The following is a 21,621-nucleotide window of genomic DNA, read 5'->3' as shown; positions in this document are numbered from 1 at the left end:
TCTGTGGACCACCAGCGTTGGGTTCACCCAGGAGCTTGTCAGAAATGCAGAATCTCCGCCCGCCACGTCAGACCTACTGAGTCTCCAGGTGGTCAGATGGTCCTCAAACTTTGCTGCATATTAGACTTTCCCTGGGAACTTAAAAAAAACTTTTTTTAAAAAACCCAGTGCCCGGACCTTAATCAGGACCAATCAGAACCACTGAGGGCGGGACCCAGGCTTCCCCTTGGGCAGCGGGAATGGCGATTTCAGTGAGTAGCCAAGTCTGGGGACCGTCCCTCCCCTCCCCATCTCATTCCCCCACCATAAGATTTAAAGAAGACCCCCTCGAGTGTCCCACTATCTCCCCTCCAATGTCTGCTGCTAAATTGGCTGGATTGAGATGTCATGGGGGCAGGGTGAGTTTAGATTCACTTGCGTTAAATTTCTCGTCTCCCCTGGAAGGCTGATTGGAATCATTTCCAGTCACCTAGGCTTGAGCTTGAATGAGTTTATCGGATGCTTTCCACCTAATAAGCTGAACATGGGTTGGGCAGGGGGGTGGCTTTGCATAAAATAGTAACAGGAATGGGAATCCATTCTGGATGCTGGGGTTGGAGTTGGAGAGCATATTGCTGTTTTGCTTGCTTCTTTTCAATGAGTTTTCTAGCATTTGCAAGTTGTCTGGTTAGGTCCCAAGAGCTGCACGGTTCATCGGAGCTAAAACTGTCCAGTTCTTTGCTCCATGGTCAAGAGGCCTATACTGCATTTGAGGTTGGCTGCGGTTAGGAAGCCAGCCCAGCGAACATGTCCCCAGGATTGGGGGAGGGGGTGCTGGAGCGCACGGGGACCATGATCCAGCGGCTGCAGCCCAGCCCCATCCTCGGAAGCTCTAGAAACCTAGCGAGTGATCCAAGCCCCACGATGATGGGTGTGCGTCCAGCGAAGGAACAGAACGCCACCCAAACAATCCTTTCTCTTGTGAGTGAAGGTTACAGGTTTTCTGTTTCAAACCTGATGGTGTTGTTTTCCTCCTTTTTCTTTCTTCTCTCTGTTTTCATTTGCCAGCCTAAGGGTCTAGAGTGATTTCTTTGAGCCTTACGATGGCAAAGCTTAGAATGAGGCTATTATCTTTAAACACCTTTTGAAATACTACTCTTCCTGGTGTCTGAATTAGGTTGAACAGAGGTCGGATTTAAAGATTACATATCTATTCTTTTGCAGCAACAGCGGCTATGCTGGTAACTGTGTACGTTTGCTCAGGAATTCTACGGGTGGCGTGGAATAGCCTCGTTCTCTAGAAACCCGCAAAGGAGTAAAATTAATAAAAGCATAGCTAATATTTATTGAGTGCCCAGAGCTAGGTGTTCCTCATGTGTTATCTCATTCAATGAATTCAAACATGAGTGTATAAAAATTCAGAAATACTGTCATAGAAATCTTTGAGCAAAAGTCTTCCCAACTCAGGACTGTGGCAATAGATTAATTTTGTAGTAAAGGTCCATTGTGAATTTAAATTTCGTTATAACTTAAAAAAAATGACTATCCAGTGTCCTACCCATTCATGTCTTAGTTTATTCTAGATCTAGTTTATTATGGTGATAACCTATATTTCTTTGAAAGTATTCTTCAGTTTGCCATGTACACGATGGATAGGAAATGGATTTCTCCCTTTATTCTGAATTAATGCAGTTTTATTCTATATTGAAGAATAAACAGCTGTAAACTCCTGTGTCCCTGGGAGGCTGGCTGGCATTCGTTTTAAGCTTGAAGATGAGTTTCGTTATCCAGTTTCCTGTTGTAAACCTCCCTTTCTTTTTCCAGGTGAAATCAGAGGTTCGTGACTGACCTGAGTAGGTGCTTTGAACCGAGAAAGAAGGACAGGATAAAAGGTGAGCTGCACATGGTAATCAGGGCACAGCCCTGCTGCTCCTCTTGCTTTGGGGGTTCTGCTCCTTCCGTGTCATACCTGGTTGCCCCGATATCCCTACGCACCTGCGTGCCCGCCTGGAGTGGCAACTGGCAGGCCGGAGCCTTGCACTGGCCATCAGAGAGGGTCCAGAGACATGGGCTGATAAATTCTAACAGTCATCACGATTAATTCAGGCCAGGCTGTACTCTCACAGCTTTTACTTAGATGAACTCATTCTTACCTCTCACAGCCCAAGCCAATCAGTCATGTTATACCCAGCCTACAGAGGAGGAAACCGAGGTCCCGTCATTCACCCGGGACTGCACAGTTAATTAGCAAGGGAGCCAGGATTCAAAGCCAGAGATGGCACCGGCGCTGTGACCTCTTTCCCTTCCGAGTGGCAGTGAATCGTCCTAGTCGCCCGGCGCCCTGTGCATCAGTGTTCCTGCCGCCTGCTCTTTAGACGCATGGGTCCGAGGCGGGACACAGATGTCTTGCATTTTGCAGGGAGAACCATCAGGTTCATCAGACTCCAAGGCTGCAGGTCTAGGAGACAAGGGGGCGTATGGATTTCTCCTGCTGCTCTTCAGGAGCAGAGACTGACTGCGGGATTCAAGGGGATCGCAGGGCTTCTGGAATGCTGCTGACTGCAGCCTGGCCCTAATAAAGCAGGATGTGGGGCAAGGGGCCACTCCCTGGGTGCGAGGGCTGGGTTGCCTGTAGCTCTCTAGACCCCATCATCCACAGAAGTTGCAGTTCTGGCTGTACGTCCCAGGCACACGTACACGTCAGTCCTGCCAAGGTAGCTGGAAGTTCGGAACATGGGCATGTTTGACTGGAGGCAGCAGATGGTCTAATAAGGGGTGTGCTGTGCTGTGCAGAGCAGGGCTTTGGAACTGGGAGATTATGGTGCAAATTCACCACTGTTAGTCTAGCATCAGGGTAAACAGCATGGACCCAGAAGTCCTGGGTTCAAATCTTACTTCGGCTGCTTTCTCACTTCGTGACCACAGGCTGGTGACCTTCACTTCTCCAAACCTCAGTTTCCACATCTGTAAAATGGGGATAATAAGGATTATCCCTGCCACGGTGTGATGTGAAATGAGAGAATACACCGAGTTAGGTGCCTGGCACCGTGCCTGGGACATGCGAAGCATACAATCAATGTCGGTGTTGTTATTTTTCTTACTAGCTCTGGACATGATCTCGGGTAAATTACTAAGCCTCGGTTTCCTCATTTGTAAGCTGGTGATGCTAATGCCTTATCCTCAGGGGAGGTCGTGAGTTAAACGAGATAACACAAAAAAGCGTAGATCACAATAGGTGCCCTGTCTATTCGTTCTCATGCTCATTTATCTTTATCTACATGGATCAATCAGAAGGAAGGCAGCCAATGAGTGATGCTAATCCCTCCATCCACTAGAATACCGAGTCCCAACAATTGCTCTACAGCGATTTTCCAATTTTTAAAAAAATTTTTATTAGAGTATAGTTGCTTTGCAATGTTGTGTTAGTTTCAGGTGTACAGTAAAGTGAATCAGTTATACATGTGCATATATCCACTCGTTTTTTAGATTCTTTTCCCATATAGGCCATTACAGAGTACTGAGTAGAGTTCCCTGGGCTATAATTAGTAGGTCATTATTAGTTACCTATTTTATATATAGTAGTGTGTATATGTCAATCCCAATCTCCCAATTTATCCCTCCCCTGGTAACCATAAGTTTGTTTTCTACATCTGTGACTCGACTTCTGTTTCGTAAATAAGTTCATTTGTACCCTTTTTTTAGATTCCACACATAAGCGATATCATACGATATTTGTCTTTCTGTGTGTGACTCACTTCACTCAGTATGACAATCTCTAGGTCCATCCATGTTGCTGCAACCCCGATTTTCCAGTCTGTTCCTTCTCTCTTCCCAGCCGCCCCGCTGCTCTTGACTTTGGTAGCACAATCCGGGCTACACCCTAGGGGCTCCAACCTTTGGAATTCCAGTCTTTCTTTTCCAAAGTAATTCTATTTGTGTTTTCCCTAAGCCTCTTTCTTAAACCCAGGATTCATCATGTCGCTTTCTGACTGAAAACTAACAAACAAATGAAAAACCTTCCACGGATTTCTATTAATCATCTCAGCAACCAGATCTCACTGGGCACCTAATCTTATCGCCCACCACTTCCCACTCGAATTTGAAGCCTTTCAGCTGAGCTCACCTGCTTTGGATCGTATCCCGCAAGACTGGATTACTTGTGCACCCCGCCTCTGTGCTCTCCCCACCCTCTCCCTGTGTCCCCATCTGTGTGCCTCACCTCCTCAAAACCCCACACCTGTAGGGCCCCGCCGCACCGGCGGCTCCTGCACTCGCCACATCACCTTACTTTCAGGACTTCACCTGCCATCTTGCTGTGCCTCCCCAGCTGGTGCCTTGAGAGTGGGTGGAGGCGGGGTGGGGCTTGTTTTCTGTTACTGGGGTGTTTTGTTTATCCCACCCCTTTTTCGCTGCTCATTCTAGGACCTGCACAGACTGGGTGCTCGGACGATGATGGTGTGGATTACCTGGTGGGAGGATGGGCCTGGAAAGGAGAGTCAGTTGCTTAAATTAGGCTTTAGCTGCTGAGTGGCTTTGGGTGACTGACAGGCTGTGTGTGAGCCATGGGGGCGGGGGCAGGGGGGTGAATGAGTGACTCCAGGGGGATTTCCAGGCAAATTGTGGGCACTGCCTTTCTGAGAACAGCGGTCTCTGCCTTAGCCCGCCCTCTCCCCTCCCTCCCGGGACGACCCCCGCCCCCCAACCTGAATGCCAGTTCATCCCATAAGAGGCACAGTCCCTACCCCATCGGGATGGCAGTGATGCCCTCATTCATTCTTTCATTCGTTCATTCATTCGTTGTTTCATTCATTCATCTAACAGATCGTTCTTGGGTGCCTGCTCTGTGGCAGGACTGTTCTAGGCAGAGAACATGATCCTGTTCTCATGGAGCTTGCTTTCCAGTGCGGGGGGACTAGGGGGTGTTGGGGGCGGGTCGATAATACGCAGAATAGTAAATAATTAACTTATCTAGTACATAAGAAGGCGATAGCATTGTGGAAAAGAAAATAGAAACAGGAGCTGTTCAGATGTGCTGGCTGGGGAGTAGAGGGCAGGTTGCAGCCTTGAATAGGTCGGACGAGAAGGTGACATCTGAGCACCGGCCTTCAAGGAGGTGAGGTCTCTGCCAGCAACAGCTCCGTCAAGGCCGAGGCAGGAGCGTACCTGGTGTCTCTGAGGACAGGAGCGCACCTGGTGTCTTTGAGGACAGGAGCGCAGGTGGGGTTGGAGCTAAGCAGGGGAGCTCGGTGCCTGGGGATGAGGCACAGGCCAGGGAGAGCCTTGGGTCCGTCAGGCTTTCCCTCCGAGGGCCCTGGGAGCCATGGCAGGATTTGGAGCGAAGCCGTGCCAGCAGCCCACTTACTAGGGGCTTGTATGGAAGCCGAGAGGCCAGGGCAGCTGAGGGATGAGGGTACGAACAAAAGGGACATTGAAGGTGCCTTTTCTCTCCTCTTCGCTCACATCCACGTGACAATAGAATGATGTTTAAGGTGGGGATGAGCTGAAACTCCCACTGCCACTTCCCAGGGGCTGAGTCTCAACGGCTGTGCCTGCCTTACTCAGCAGAGGCTCTTGCACTGGGGTTGGGGCTTAGTCTCCCCTCGTCCCTGCCGGTGGAGCCACCCGGGGTCACACGGGCAGGCTGCAGACTCGGCAGCAAAGAATAGTAGTGACAGAGGAAAAAATAAAGGAAATAGGGAAAAAATTACAGGAGGAGAGAGACCAACTACCCCTGTTTCCCCGTTCTAGTTGTGTCAGGGCGGTGAGGGGTGCAGGCTGCTCTCAAAGGACCCCTGGCAGTGGGGTTCTCACCCCTCGGAGTGACCAGTGCTGCTCAAGGTCATGCCCTTTCCCCCTCCCCCCGAGAACGTGGGCCTTGACAAACGCAGGGATGCACGGCGTAATGGTAGGAAGGTCACGGCTCTTCTTTCATCTTTCCTGTCCTGTGGTCACAGGGACCACCAAGGTGGGCACGCTAAGGGTGGTCCAGAGCTCACCTCGGAAACAGGGTCTTTCTTAAAATGCTGCCAGGAAGACCCGGTCTTGGCTGTCAGCAAATGCCCTATGATGGCAGGTGCACTGAAAACTCGGCCCATAACACACCTGAAACTAACACAACACTGTAAATCAACTATACTCCAATATAAAATAGAAAATATATATAAAATAAAAATATATAAAATAAATAAAAATAAAATATATAAAATAAAATTTTTTTTAAAAAACAACCAAAAAAAAAGGAAAAAAGAAAGAAAACTCAGCCCATAATGGAACGCCTAGTGCCCATCTTTGGGGGACTTCTCTGTGACTCACACATATGGCGGAAGAGGTAGCTGAGGACTGTGGTAGCTGAGGACCCCCGTGTACCTGACGACGCCTTAGAAATGTGTCCGCGCTCTGTTGGAAACGCTTGGAGAAAGGAAAAGACGAAGGGCGGAGTGGAGTCTTTTGCTGCATATTTCCCCCACACTTGAGTGTACTTCCAAATGGCTGCGCCAAGCTCCTGGGTACCGGCTCTCCTGGGGACACTTTCCTACCCATCGCCTTGCACTCTTTTACTTCCCAACCAAATGGCCCAGGGAGATGGAGCGAGGTGGTGGCCCGATGGCTGGGTCCACGGAGCAGTAGTCGTAAACAGTAATATTCATATATTACCGACTTGCATTGATTTAGCAGACTTCCTTTCAACCAACCATCATGTTCACTGCCCTTGAGCCCCAGAGGCTCCTGTGTGAGATCATCAGGAAGACGAACTATTTTTACAGATGAAAAATCTGACACCCCGGGGGAGGACGGGCTCTTTCCTCCGGTCCATCCATCGTGTGTGTGTGTGCGTGTGTGTGTGTGTGTCTGTGTGTGTGTGTGTGTGGTGGGTAGGGGAGAGGTGCGGCAGCTAAAATGGTGATTGCTGCCATAACCATAATTGAGAGGGAAAAGCTGGGGCTCTGGGAAGACGAAGCAAGTCCCAGTTCTGAGCGGCCGTGGGGATGACCTCACCCAGGGGACGAGAGCCATCCAGAGGACGCGCCGACGGAACTTTCCCTCGGGGTCCAAATGTGAGTCACCATGGCTCTGGTCCCTGCAGCGGGCTCCGTCCCCAGGCCTCCCACTTCACCCTGGGACATCGTGGTCACTGGTCAGACCTCATGATTCACTCGGTCCCTCGAGCCAGCAGCCGGGGGTGGAGTCTCTCTCCTGGCATCTGTCCCCTCAGTGCTATCAAGGCAGATGCTATGTGCGGGACGTGTGTAGCAGGGAAAGCACCTCACACCCTGCAGGGGTCAGGCCAAAGCCACTGCCACAGCCAGTGGATTTCAAAATGCAGTTTGGAAAGTACGGGGTGCTCCGTGGAGCGAAGACAGCCAGAGCCTGACCTCTCTGAGCCCCCCGGGGATGAGTCACGCTGTGATACCTGAGAGGTGGGGGGATAAACAACGCTCACCAGCAAGGAGCTCCACGTTGGCGCCCCATCTAGACAAGCGAGTTCACCCAAGAGGCCAGCGGCTGGCAGGGTGTCAGGTTTCTCACCACACCCAGGGCTCAGCCTCTGCTGTCATTTCTCCTCCTTGGTTTTCATCTTCTAAGGATAGAAATAGTGTCATCTTTTCTCAATCTGTCAGTCTCACACCTGCCGGCAGCTCCTGGCCGGGAGACGCCCAGTTGCTATCCAATTTGATGTCATCTCTGTTTACTGTCTGTTTTAGAAACCAGGTAGCGAGAGGGACTTTTTGAGGATAAAAAAAAAGTAAATCCCCAAACTATTTCAGTGAGGGTTTTGTTTTTTTTTTAACTCTTGTGCTTTATTTTCATATTTTCCTTTTCTCTCTCTAACTTTGTCTTTTTAATTACAAAAAAAAAATTATTTTGTAGGAGAGACCATACATGAGTGGGGAAAGAAGGATTACCCAAAAAGGTATATGAGTTTGTTTTCCCGGATGAGATTTATTAGATGTCTATCTGGGTGATTCCTCCTGAGAGATTTACTCCAGACCCACCATAGGAGCCTGATGCCAGCATCTTGGCCTTGGTGGCCAGTCCTGCTCTCACCCGACACAAGAAGGAGGGAAACATGTTAATAGCAATGGGACTCAGTTTACCTACCTTCAACCCCTGTTATTCCCAAGAGGGAAGCTGACTTATTGCCTCACAGTTGTGTCCTTTGGTTCATCAGTTCCGGAATTTTCCACTTCTAGTCCGTTCCCAGACAGAGGGTTGGGAAGGTAGGAGAACGCCATTAAAGGTCAAAGGTGACACAGACCTCACCCAGCCTCAGGCCTGGGTGGACACCCGTCAAGGCTCTCTCTCCAGACTCCTGGTGGGTCAAGACTCACTGTTCCAGTTGAGGGAGCGGGGTGAAGAGCGGGAAGGGGGGAGGCTGGGTACCAGGGATGCTGTTTGGCCTAAACCAATGAGGGTCAGCTCCACAGGGCTCAGCTGACCTGGAAAACAGGTGGTTGAAGGTATGGGCATGAATGTCCCTTGGCCAAGGTGTGAGAGCTTGTGTGAAGCTCCGGTGACTCACTCTGCTAGCAAACGATAAAAGGGAAGTGACTCACTTTCAACCCTGAACGAGAACTCCTAAGGCCAGGCCGCCAGCACCTGTCTGGGACATGGTTAGTTATTAACGCTGCCGGTAAGAGTGTCATGGGAACCGGACGCTGGCCTGGATTTGCTGGAGGCGGCCTGACTGCTCACAGCTCCCACACCATCCACTCACCTTCTTAGGGCTCCTTCCGGCCTGACCCCAAGTGCAGAAGAGGCCACGGACCTCTTAGTTGTAGAGCATCTCTCAAGGTGCCCCTCGGGGTGCAGACTCCGCAAAGGACGAGGTTTGGTGAGGGGAAACCACAGCCGACAGATCAGCCCGAACACAGGCATTCCAGGAGCGGGCTGCGGCTCGGCTGGCCCGGCCTGCCTGCCCTGCGGGTGCTGCCCCCAGAGTTCTGCTTTCTGGGGCTCCGTCAGACCTGCCGTGCATGGCTTCGGGTGGTGTGGGCGACGTCGTCCAGGGGCCCCGCCGAAGAGGAACTCTGCCACCTCCCGTGGAGGCCCCTGACCCGGGACCATCAACTGAGGCCCTGCTGACCTGTGACCCCAGAAGAGGGTAGCGTTCTTGCTCCTTTCTGCTCTGCGGGCAGCCCACCTCGTCCTGAGGCTGCTTGGGACAGCTTAGGGAAACAGAGGGCCCGGCTCTGAGCACGTTTACGGGGCAGCTTGGGAAAGCCGTAGCTTGTGAGTTGAGCACGGCATTCAAATCAGCTCTGCCCTCTCCTCTTTCTTTTCCATGCCTGGAAAAGGACACAGTGGGGGGACTTCCCTGGCAGTCCAGTGGTTAAGACTTCACCTTCCAATGCAAGGGGTGCGGGTTCGATCCCTGGTCGGGGAACTAAGATCCCACATGCCTCACAGCCAAAAAAAAAAAAAATAGCCAAAGCATAAAACAGAAGCAATATTGTAATAGACTCAATAAAGACTTTAAAAATGGTCCACATCGAAAAAATCTTTAAAAATAAAAAAAGTACACGATGGGCAGCTTCTCCTCCCAGATCCCCCAAAGCATCCTTCACTGCTCTTGGGGTGGCCCAGCCCGGGCACAAGCCATGCCTTCCTCCCTCCCTCCCCCAAGTCCATGCCCTTCCACTTCCAGCCGTCAAACAGGAGGACAGATTGAATGGGAAGAGGTGGGAATTTTGGTGAGTCAGGCTCCCAGGATCCAAAAAGGAAGCCCATTGCCCAGAGGGAAGAGCCATCCCCCAATATTTGTTGCCACATGTAAATCCCTAAAGTCCTGGGGGGCAGTACAGAGAGGGTGGGGTCACCATTTGCCCCCCTGGGCTATGGAAGGAGCCCTGGGCTAGCCACTGGGGCACGTACTCCCTGGGTGGCCCTGAGGAAGTCATCGAGCTACTGCAGCAGAGTTTCCCCATCTGTGAAGTGGGAATCATAACAACGCCTGTCCTGCTTACTTGACAGGGTCTGTGTGAGGCCAGCTGAGATCACTGAGCACGTGACAGGGCTCCAGGAATGGTAAAGGCCACCCAGGTTGGGGTTGAGACACCGGGGTGCTTATGGTGATTAGCAGTAAAGCAGGGCCCGAGGCTGGCGCTCTCCTGGGAAGGTGGCTTCGCAGGCACCCGCCTGTGGCTGAAGAGCTTCTTGGGCCTCACACAGCTGGTAGGTCACCGCCTGGTGCGTGTGCTTTGTCTGGGCTCCAGCCTGAACACACAGCCTGCCCTTGGCAGCTGCAGGACATGCTTCTCTGCCTTCTCGCCCTTTCTCAGTGGACAGGGCAGGAGCAAAAAGAGAGCCTAGGGTCGGGGCTTCCCTGGTGGTGCAGTGGTTGAGAATCCGCCTGCCAGTGCAGGGGACACGGGTTCGAGCCCTGGTCTGGGAAGATCCCACATGCCGCGGAGCAACTAAGCGTGTGCACCACAACTACTGAGCCTGCGCATCTGGAGCCTGTGCTCCACAACAAGAGAGGCCGCGACAGTGAGAGGCCCACGCACCGCGATGAAGAGTGGCCCCCGCTCGCCGCAACTAGAGAAAGCCCTTGCACAGAAACGAAGACCCAACACAGCCAAAAATAAATAAATAAATAAATAAATAAATAAATAAATAATCCATTGAAAAATCACAACCCTTACTATTAAAAAAAAAAAAAAAAAAAGAGAGACCCTAGGGTCTTGCCTCTTAGGTTTTCCCGAGAGACCTTCCGACTGCCCACGTAGGAACTCTGGTGGCGCCGAGTCCACGTCATCACTGGGGTGGTGATTTTGGTGTCTCCTGCCGTATGATCTGTCCTGATTTGTCACCTTCTAGCCATCAAAGAAGAGAGAGGCGCATAGGAGTGTCCGATCCTATGCTGTATACCAAGGAGGTGCTTGACCAGGAGTTGCTGAATACACAAATCATCTAATTCTTAGTTTATGTTGCTTTATAGTGTTCCATGCATTCATTGAAAAGAGGACTGTTGAGATTGAAGGGCTCTTTCCTGATGGGGCAATAACCATCTATTTAGTGCCTTTTCTGTGCCCAGCACTGTGCTGAATGGATTAGGTACAATTCTTGTTCTCATAAAACCCAACTCTTTTGACTACCTCATCCCATCCCCCATCCACACCCAGGACCTCCTGTACGTCTTTCCAGAGAGGTGTTTCCTGCGTGAACACTTCAACGACAGAGAATTCCATCTCTCCTAAGGCCACCCACTCTCACATTGGCAACTCCAGTTGTTGGGAAGTTCATTCATTGAGGGAGGCTCCCTGTGCTTCTGGATACTTCCAAAAGGAATTGACTTCTGGGACCTGGAAGAATCAAAGGAGACTGAGGTTACTGAGACTTGAAGAAGTGGAGAGAGAAAGGAGCTGCAGACCACCTGTAGGGGGTTCAATAGTATCCCCCAGAATTCATGTCCACCTAGAACCTCACAGTGGGGCTTTATTTGGAAATAGGGTCTTTACAGATGTAGTTAGTTAAGGATCCAATGGCAAGTCCTTAGGAGAGAAGAGAAGGGGAGACAGACACAGAGAAGAAGGCAACATGAACCTGGAGGCAGAGTGGGGTGATGCGTCCACAAGCCAAGCCTTTGCTGGGAGCCACCAGAAGCTGGGAGAGGGGGCTCCCTCAAGGCCTCCAGAAAGGCACCAACCGTGCCGACACCTTGACTTTGGACTTCTGACCTCCAGAGCTGCGAGAAGATAGATGTCTGTTGTTTTAAGCCACCTGTTGGTGGTGATTTGTTACAGCAGCCTCAGGAAACTAATACATCGTCCAGCTGCGAAGAGCAGCATGAGAGTACGGAGGCAGAGAGAAACGTGCTTCTTGGGGGCCTGGAGGAAGCAGACTTGAGGTGAGGGGCCGAGGGGGATGGGCTACACGTCAGGGAGGCTCGTCTGTTAGGGAGGAGGGTCTGCAGGCCAGAGGGGCCCCTGGGTGGAGGACCACGCCTCCAGGCTGTGGTGTATATAGAGGAGAACCCGTTTCACAGGAAACTTGACAGTCTTCAGAGCCCAGAAAGGTACCCACCCTGGCTTCTCTGACTCTGACCTCTGTCTGCTAAACGGTCCCCAGTTCCTCCTTCTTTATTCATGGGAAGGGATCAAACCAACCTTAACCCTTATACCACCCTGCAAATAAATATGTGACTTTTACAATGACAGAAGTAATTATAAGATGCTTACCATTAGAAACATTTACAAAAGCAAGGAAAATATTTAGGATCCATATTCAGTTATATATTACTCCATAATTATGAAATAGTTTTTCTGTATGTTTATGGGTATTATTTCATCATAGCATTATGACATGGTAATTTTTGAACATTTCCAATGCTTTTTTTGTTTTTTTCTTTTGCTGTGAAATAAGGCCTGATGACAATCCTGGTAGCAAGAACTGCATTCATATCTGTACTAGTTTCCTGCGGCTGCTGTAACAAAGTACCACCAACTTGGTGGTTTTAAAAAACACACATTTTTGATGAATTGGGCGATTGGGTTTGACATGTATACACTGATGTGTATAAAATTGATGACTAATAAGAACCTGCTGTATAAAAAAATAAATAAAATTCAAAAAAAACCAAAACAAAAAACACACACATTTATTCTCTTACAGTTCTGGAGGCCAGAAGTCTGAAATGAGTCTTATGGGGCTAAAATCAAGTTGTTGGCAGGGCTGGTTCCTTCTGGGGGCTCCCGGGGGGAGAACTGTCCCTGGCCTCTCCCAGGTTCTGGAGGCTGTCGGCATACCTTGACCTGTAGCCCCATCACTCCCGTCTTTACCTCTGTGGTCCTATCGTGTCTTCCTCTCTGGAGTCAAATCGTCCTCTGCTTCCCTCTTATAAGGACACTTGTGATTGCATTTAGGGCTCATCTGGATAATCCAGAATCATCTCCCCCGTTTAAGATCCTTAATCTCATTTGCCAAGTCCCTTTTGCCACAGAAGGTAACATTTATAGGTTCCAGAGATTAGACTATGTCTATCTTGGGGGAGGGGCGCGTTAAGGCGTGTCATTATTGAGCCTATTACCGTGTCCATGACTATTTTCTTACAATAAATTCCTGTAAGTGGAAATAAAGGGTGAAAGGGCAAAACTAACCTTGCGTGAAATGTTTGGAGAAAGTCTGCAGAGTTAAATAGATTGAACCGGTATCTTTTTTTTTTTTTTTTAACACCTTTATTGGAGCGTAATTGCTTTACAATGGTGTGTTAGTTTCTGCTTTATAACAAAGTGAATCAGCTATACATATACATATATCCCCATATCTCCTCCCTCTTGCGTCTCCCTCCCACCCTCCCTATCTGGTGTCTTTTTGCTACTGTCCCTTTAAGAGCCCTTCTTAGCTCTCCTTGGAGTCAGATCTGATGGGGAAGTGGGGGCAGGGGGGCGGGCTGTAGATTGAAATCCCCGTTAGAGGAATCATTTAAAGTTAGCCTCTAGGAAGCTCGGGGCTAATGAGATAATTCCCATTAGGAGAGGAAGGAAGTGAAGGTGGCTTGACATCCCTTCTGTCTCTAATTTATATGATTCACTGAGACCTCCCCCTCTTCCCCCCTGGGGCCCCCCTCCTTCAGCTGGTTCCACTGTCCGCCCTCGCCCTGCCAGCCAGGCCTCTGGTTTCCAGCAAGTCCCAGCACGCCAAGGAACCTGGGAAGGCTGCCTTCTGCCCAGACGAGGCATTCGGGCTCTTTTCTTGGCAGCTGTGCCCGAAGATCTGTTCTTCGCCTCTTTCTCTTTTCCCAGGGCCTCTCCCGGCTCCCCTCCACCACCACCCCTGCCCAACCAACCGGGATGGGGACCGGTGTCTATGGGACCAAAGAAAAGAGAAAAGCTCTCAACAGAACACAGGCAGGCTCCAGGGGACCGTAGAGGCCACGGCTGCCAAGATCTTGTTTGCCCCCCCGCCCCATCCCTCTGTACTTGCAGAGGGAAGAGAGAGAGAGAAAAAAGAAGGGAGGGAGAGAACAAGAGAAAGATCCTTCTCTTCCTGTTTTGCTCCGCTGCCTACACTTTTGGTCAAAGCTCTCTCTGCAAACATGACAATCCAGTTTGGGTCTTTAATTAGAAAAGTGTGAAGTAGCCTAAGGTTCAGGGTTTTTCGAGTTCACATCAAACCCTGGAAACACATCTGGGGGTTGCAGAGAGGGACACCCAGTCTCATTGCGGGCATGTTGCCATCAGACTTGCCTCTGTCCTTCACTGGACCTGGTGGGGTCAATGTTAGCCGCACCCCACACCCCCGTGTCCAGGAAGGGTCCCTGGCATGTCAAGGGAGGTGGGGCTCTTTCTTGCCCCTGGTTTCAGTCTTTTCTTCCTCTCATTCTCCCCAAGGGAGGCCATATGGTGGAGTGTTCTGAGTCAGGGCCGAGGGCCAGAGCCGAGCTGGCCCCGGGGGACAGCCCCGCGGCCCTGATGTGCCGTGTGGGTGGCCTGTCCTGTGAACTTGCTGCCTGACCTCCCAGCGCCTCTGAGAGCCCAGCTGCAGCCTTGGGGAACAGCCTGGCCCCGCCGTGACCGCAGGGCGCTGAGACCCAGCTTCCCTGTCACCTTGACACGTGCACCACGCGCTGTCCGGGCCGGGGCCAGGGCAGACAAGACAGAGCCCCGTCCTTCCCTGTTGGGTTGGCTTTTCAGGCTGTGGCGTCTCTAATGAGAGTGAGACAGAGATAGACAAACCGGGGGTTTAAGGAAGACAGGACACACATTAAAGGCATGAGAGAAGCCAGGGAAGGACGTACGAGTTGAAGGCAGAGGGGGTCTGTGCATCTCACCTTTACATGATGGCAGAGGTGGAGTTCCCAGTGGCCTCAGCTAGGCTGGAATCAAGGGCGCGGTCCTGTTCTCTCAGTGGCCTTGTGCATGGCCTTTGTCACCTGCTCATGACTCGTGGCTGCCTCCCCAGCTCCCTGCACCTGGAGTTCCCAGACTTTTTAGGGGCCGTCAAGAGAGCATGGAAAGAGGTAAGGGTTAATCTCAATGCTAGAAACAACTTTATGGATCAAATAAGGGGGAAAAAAAAGGAGTGATGGAAGATGGAGCTGGAGTTTTGTACACCCCTTAGGTCTGGGCTACACCAGGAATATAACCAAGGCCCTTACTTCCTCCTTCCTTGGAAGAGTACTACCTGGATTCTTTAATAGAGACAGTGCTACAGGGAAATACTGTAATGACAAACACTACTCATTGAGCCTCTGTCCTCCTAACAACCCTGCGATGGAGGAGCTATGACCATTATTCCTGCTTACAGATGGATTAAAGAGAATGGAGGTCTCTTGCCCGGGACCCAGGATTTGAACCTCGATCTGACTCTGTGTCATTGAGCTAAGGTGTCTCCAGTGAGATGTGCTCCCTGAAGCTTTTTCCGTTGGTAGGATTGAGTGTCCATGCCACTGAGTTGCTAGTGATTCACGTGTTCGTTCGTTCGTTCATTCATTCATTCGTTCATTCACGTGCCTCTTCAGGTCCACACAGTAAGCCAGGTACTCTGAATGCAAAGAAGAAACACCTGGCCGCACCCCTCCAGCTGCCAGACCTGCGTGGGCCTCAGGAAGGTTCAGGAGGCATCCAATCACCTGCCAGCCCCTGCCTGCCTTCAGTGCACATGCTCTTTCTCTCCAGGCCGATGCGCAGTCCGTCTTGGTGTCCAGATCCAGACAGCTCAGAGGTGCCTCTGTGTCCTCACTGAGGGTGGGTCGCAGGCCTTGAACATTAAGGTAGGCAGTGGAGTCCAACAAGGGACGTCAAGGACCGGGTGTGAGGGCTGTCAGTTTCTCCCTCTTGAGGGAAGGGTGTAGTAAATGCCCTGCTCTCTGGAACCCCCTCCCTGGCGTGACTCACAGAGGGGAGAGGAGCTCCTTCATGGTCCCCAGGTAGGTGTCTCTCTGTCCCCGGATACCCATGGTTGCAGCAGGGCTGGGACACGCCCGGGCCCGGTCCCTCATTTGCTGTTGTTAAATGGGCCATCTGAAGAGGGAGAGGAGAAGGGCCTTGTGATTGGCCGTTGGGCGGCCCCCGAGGGACATGTTGCCTGATAAGGAGAGGACAGAGGGAGTCTGGGACTGGGGTCCATACTATCTTAAAGTCCATCTTTGGGAACAGTACCCTGCGGATCAACAAGGGGTCTGGGCCGGCCGGTTCGGAAGCGTCTTTGATCCACCTAGAAGTTAATGCTTTTCAATGGAGAGCCACAGAGCAGCCCCACCCAGGGCCATAGAGATAACAGGCCGGTGCAATCACCCACCACCGGCCTCTTGATAATGCCGGGTTTTATTGAGGTCTGGTTTTCGCCCAATGGGAACACATCCGGCGAGCATCAAAGGGAGCCCGCGTCACCTTGTGCAAAGAATCCCGGGCCCTCAGGTGTGTGCGTGTTGGGAAGGGTGTGTGCGTGGCTGTGTGTGCACAAGGCTGCCCGTTGGCAATTTCCTTTCTAGAGATCAGAGGCCACCAGCCCCAGAGGGGCCTTGACAAGTCACAAACTCCACTCCCTTGTTCTGGCTGGTCCAGCTCCTAAGAGGTACCTGCAGGTGATGGTTTAACATCTTACGTGGAAGAGCCACTCCACGTTGTTTTCTCCTTGACTGTATGCTACAGAGGCAGTTGGTATAAGAATTTTAAGGGAGGGGACTTCCCTGGAGGTCCAGCGGTTAAGACTCCACCCTTCCAGTGCAGGGGGCGCAGGTTCGATCCCTGGTCAGGGCACTAAGATCCCACATGCTGCACGGTGCAGCCAAAAAAAAAAAAAGAATTTTAAGGGAGAAATGAGGTGTATGCTCAGAAAGAACAAAGCTCATCATTTGGGAATCGCAGACTTGCTCCTTTGTTGATTTTGAAGGTTTTTGCCCCATGTGGATCAAACCTCAGGGTCGCAGATCTCACCTGTAAGAGTGACAGAGACAGGGCGGGCATGGCGGATGGTGGCAGAATCAGTGGGGTGCGTAAGGTCACATCTGCGCGGGGATAGAGTGATGGAGACAGTGGCGGAGTGTGGTCCTGGGGGGAAGGGCACCCCGCCCCCCTGCCCCCTGGCAGTGCCTCTTGGGCGCCTCAGATTTCATCTGGGCAGTCGGGCTGCTGGGCATCGGGCGTGGGCCCCTGGAGGCAGGAGCAGAGAAACACCACCCTACAACAGAACATCCGGAAGCTTTTTAAAGTTTATTTTTCAGCGCATTTGCAAGAGTCAGGACATTTGCACACGAGGTTTACAGGCTGGAGGGAACCCAGGGGTTGCAGTTAAGAGTGAGATGCATTCTGTTTCTTTTTTTTTTTATAAATTTATTTATTTTATTTATTTATTTTTGGCTGCGTTGGGTCTTCGTTGCTGCGCACGGGCTTTCTCTAGTCGCGGGGAGCGGGGGCTGCTCTTCGTGGCGGTACGCGGGCTTCTTGTGGTGGTGGCTTCTCTTGCTGTGGAGCACGGGCTTCAGTAGTTGTGGCACGCGGGCTCAGTAGTTGTGGCTCGCGGGCTCTAGAGCGCAGGCTCAGTAATTGTGGCGCAGCACGGGCTTAGTTGCTCCGCGGCATGTGGGATCTTCCCGGACCAGGGCTTGAACCCGTGTCCCCTGCATTGGCAGGCAGATTCTTAACCCCTGCGCCACCAGGGAAGCCCAAGAATGAGATGCATTCTGACTCTGTGAGGAAGGGCGGTATGTAAGAAGGGAAGGTGGGAGCCTTGGAAATGGTCAGTGGGAGCCGCAAAGTCCTATGTATTCTTTGCACAGGAACCTGTTAAAAGACTCTGGGGTGGGATGGGGAGGGTGGGAGGGAGGGAGATGCAAGAGGGAAGAGAAATGGGAACATATTGTATATGTATAACTGATTCACTTTGTTATAAAGCAGAAGCTAACGCACCATTGTAAGGCAATTATACTTCAATAAAGATGTTTAAAAAAAAAAAAAAAAACGACTCTGGGAACAGAAGAGGCCCCCTGGGCTCCTTGCCTGTTTGATAGCACTGGTACAGGGCAGCCGGATTTCTTCTACCTTATTCCAGTCAGGTGCATTAAGTGGGCTGGCAGAACCCCCAGCAAGGGAAGGGCACACGCTGGGAGGCTCCATCCCACTGAGCCGTCTCCCCTTAGAGACCCACAGGGAGTTCGCCTCTCCTGTAGGAGCTCCAGACTCACACCTCGTGCTCATCTTTCCATCCGAGCGGCCCAGTGGGGCTGACGTAGGCAGGGACCAGAGAGGCCGGTTCATCCTGGTGCTGGGAGCGTCCTCGTGTCCCTCCTCTCCCTCTTTCCTTACCACCTCCTTCCCCTCCTCTTCTTTTTCTTCCTCTTCCTCCTTTCCTCCACCTCCTCCCCGTGCCTCCCCCAGTGACATCCTGGACTTCACGATTTGGGCCAAAGGAAACAAGGAAACGCTTGGCTGAGCATTTCAGCCGGGCAGGCTGGGGCTGAAATAATGAAGGAAAAAGTCCCGGCAGGAGAGAGAATTTACACATGACTGCATCCTTCTTTTCACCAAGTCAGAGCGTCAACCTGTCAACCTGTTCAGCTCTCCCTCTTGCTTGGCGGCTGGTTTCTCATTTAATTCTCTCCCCCCTTTCCACTCCGACCTACTTAGGGACCCCCAGCCAAGCTTCTTTTCAGGGCTACATTCAATACGTGTGGAGTTTCTCCTTTTGCTCAGAGCGTAGCCCTGTGAGAGGATTCTGGTTTCACTGCCTGGGGAGTTTACCAGTTGGATGGAGAACATAGGCTCCTCGCTTCTAAATAGGCCCCATCGCTGTATCGCTGTCTTCATTGAGACAGTTGTTCCTGTTGCGTGAGCTCATGTTTATGGTGCCTGGTGGGAGCCGGCTCACTGTGTGCTGGGTTCATTAGGGGCGGAAACTGAGGCTTTGTGTTGTTATTCATGGGAGACACTGAAAGGTGTCCACCCCGTTCTGATGGGAAACGAGGTGACACAGCCACCAGGAATTCCACGCCATCCAGCCACCCCATCTGGCAGCTGGGATGTTCGTTCCCAAGTCTACCCGGGTCGCCCTCATTACGGTTTCTGCCTAGGAGTATCTTGTGTCCCGGCCATCGTCCGGATTCAGGTGTGTCACTGCCTTCTCCGGCTTGGAGCAGGCTCTCCTCTGGGCCCACTGGCCCTTTGCAACGTGCAACGGTTCTCAGCACTGGCCTCATGTCGGCATCACCTGGACAGCTTTAACTGCTGCCCTGTCCTGTCCTAGTGGGTTCCGACCTCACCAGGCTGGGGTGAGAATTTTGGCCCAGGAAGTTTGAAGAACTTCCCAGGTGATTCTAATGTGCAGCCAAAGTCAAGAATGAACCGCTACTCAGAGGCGGTGTTTCTCTACAGGGGGCGATTTTGTTGCCCGCTCCGCCCCCGACCCCAGATGTAGGCCGGTTTCTGAGACATTTTCAGCACTGAGAGGGGCTTCTCCCGGCTTCCAGGGGGTGGAGGTCAAGGGTGCTGCTGAGCGTCTTACAATGCATGGGACAGCATCCCCGCCCCCGCCCAACAATTATCCTGCGCAAAAGTCACTAGTGCCAGAATTTGAGAAACCTTGCTCTAGAATGGTGGTTTCACACTTGAGTGTGCACCAGAGTGACCCAGAGGGCTTGTTAAGACACAGAATGCTGGGTTCCACCCCCAGAGGTTTTGATTCAGTAAGTCTGGGGTGGGGCCTGGGAATTTGCATTTCTAAGCTCCCAGGTGCTTCTGAAGCTGTTGTCAAGGGCTGCACATTGAGGACCACTACTCTAGGATGACTCTGAATCCTGTTTCCCTAGGTCTGTGGTATATTGGATCCATTATGATTAGTAGAAAAGTCTAAAATAACAGTGACTTAATAACAAGGGCAGAAGAGCATTCTCTCTCACGTGACAGAAATCCAGAGAAAGGCCATGCACAGCTAGTATGGCAGTTCTGGAGTTATCAGGGATCCAGGCTTCCACCTTCTGGTTAGATTATCTTAGTGCATGCCTCCCATTTTCATTGGAGCCCCTCAAAGTCCAAGATGGTTGCTGGGGCACCAGCCATTATGTCCTCATTGAAAGCAGAAGGGAGTAAAGGCAGATAGGGAAAAATGGGGCTCCTTCAAACACCTTTGGAACAGCCTCCCCAGAAGTTCCACAACACTTTTCACTTCCATTTCTTTGACCAGATCTTAGTCACATGGCCCTAGCTAAGCTGCCAAGGGAGGCTGAGAAACATAGTCTTTTTACTCTGGGCCACAATGTGCCAGCCAAAAATCAGAGTTATGTTGCTTAGTAGAAAAGGGAGAAGAGATACTGGGATGGGCACTTAACAGCATCTGCCCATATCTGCACGTCTAATCCTTCCTAAGAGGTATCATTTATTTGGCATCTGCCACGTGCCATGTGCTTTTCATGCAGTATCTCATTTAATCCTAAAAGCTCTGCAGGGCAGATGATAATATTACCTCTGTTTTTGCAGATGACAAAACTGAGGCTTTCAGAGATGAAGCTACTGGCCCCAGTGACGGTCACCAGTGGTGTCATCTGAGAGCCCACTTCAAAGCTTGGGCTGCTTCTTGCCTCAGTTACTCTCAGAGACTTGACTTTTTCCTTCTCAGCCTGTAGAGTGGCTGTTAGACCTCCCCAAGCCAAATTCCCCATTGTCATCGGTATTTATGCTGTGATACCCTCTTCTCTAGGTCTGTGGGGAAACAGACAAGATACGCCCTGATTGACAAGATTAGTTTCCTCTGTGCTGCCATGAAATTATCACAGACTTAGTGGCTTTAATCAAGACTCATTTATTCTCTTAACAGTCTCTTACATTAGTCAGTTTCACAGGGCTGAAGTCAAGGTATCTGCAGGGCTGTTTCCTTCTGGAAGCTCTAGGGAAGAGTTTGTTTCCTGGCCTTTCTAGCTTCTGGGGGGCCACCTGCTTCCCTTGCCTCATGCTTTCTTCCTTGAATCACTCACTCCAGCCTCTTGCTTTTGTTATCACATCTCCTGCTCCTTCTCCTGTGTCACATCTCCGTCTGCCTCCCTCTTATAAGGAGACTTGTGATTACATTTGCCCCGGCTCCCCCGATGATCCAGGATAATCTCTGCATCTCAAGATCCTTAACTTTTTGCTGTAGTAGGTAACATTCACAGGTTGCTGGATTTCTTAGGGTGTGAGTATCTTTGGGGGCTAATATTCAGCCCGTCGCAGGGGCCGTCTTGCTGCTGTTCTTCCTTTCCTGGTCCCCAGTTTTTCTCCCATGGTTTGTTCCACATGTCAACTCTACATGCATTTTACTTCCGTCCCGGGAGTTTTCAAAGAGGCCAGAGGCAGGGTCTGAAGGGCCAGGTGGTGCTTTGGAGGCTTGTCTAACCAGCTCCTAGTGGCCATAGAAACGGGCATGAAAACATTCAAGTGGGAGAAGATTGGGGAAGGGGATCCGGCCCTAGAGGTGGCAGAGTGACTTAACCTGGGGAATGATGCTGGAGGGAGAGGCAAGAACAGCTGCCCTGGCGGTCCCAGGTCCTAACCCCTCCGGGCTGGGTTTCTAAGTAATCTTTCAAATCTCTAGGTGCCTGCTAATCCAAGGGCCCCACTGCCTTTCTCTAAGCTAATAGAGGCGTGTCTTTGGCCAAATACAAATGCTGCACCTAGCAGAGTTTGATGAGAGGAGGGGCGAGTGTCCGGCTCTGCTTAGGCTGGTCCTAACCTC

At 51.2% G+C, this 21,621-nt stretch overlaps 1 long non-coding RNA gene across 3 annotated transcripts in view; it reads left to right on the top strand.

Moving 5' to 3' along the window:
• The window catches only part of LOC132355474 (uncharacterized), a 188,112-nt gene that overhangs the window by 155,745 nt on the left and 10,746 nt on the right, over positions 1 to 21,621 (top strand). For all 3 annotated transcript variants that reach the window (XR_009499631.1, XR_009499632.1, XR_009499630.1), the window contains exon 2: positions 1,804 to 1,871. This is a non-coding gene — a long non-coding RNA (uncharacterized LOC132355474). The remainder of the gene's footprint in view (positions 1 to 1,803; positions 1,872 to 21,621) is intronic.

Source organism: Balaenoptera ricei, chromosome 20, assembly GCF_028023285.1.
Source record: "Balaenoptera ricei isolate mBalRic1 chromosome 20, mBalRic1.hap2, whole genome shotgun sequence".
Classification (NCBI taxonomy): Eukaryota; Metazoa; Chordata; class Mammalia; order Artiodactyla; family Balaenopteridae; genus Balaenoptera; species Balaenoptera ricei.
This window is presented reverse-complemented; position numbering and strand designations above follow the sequence as displayed.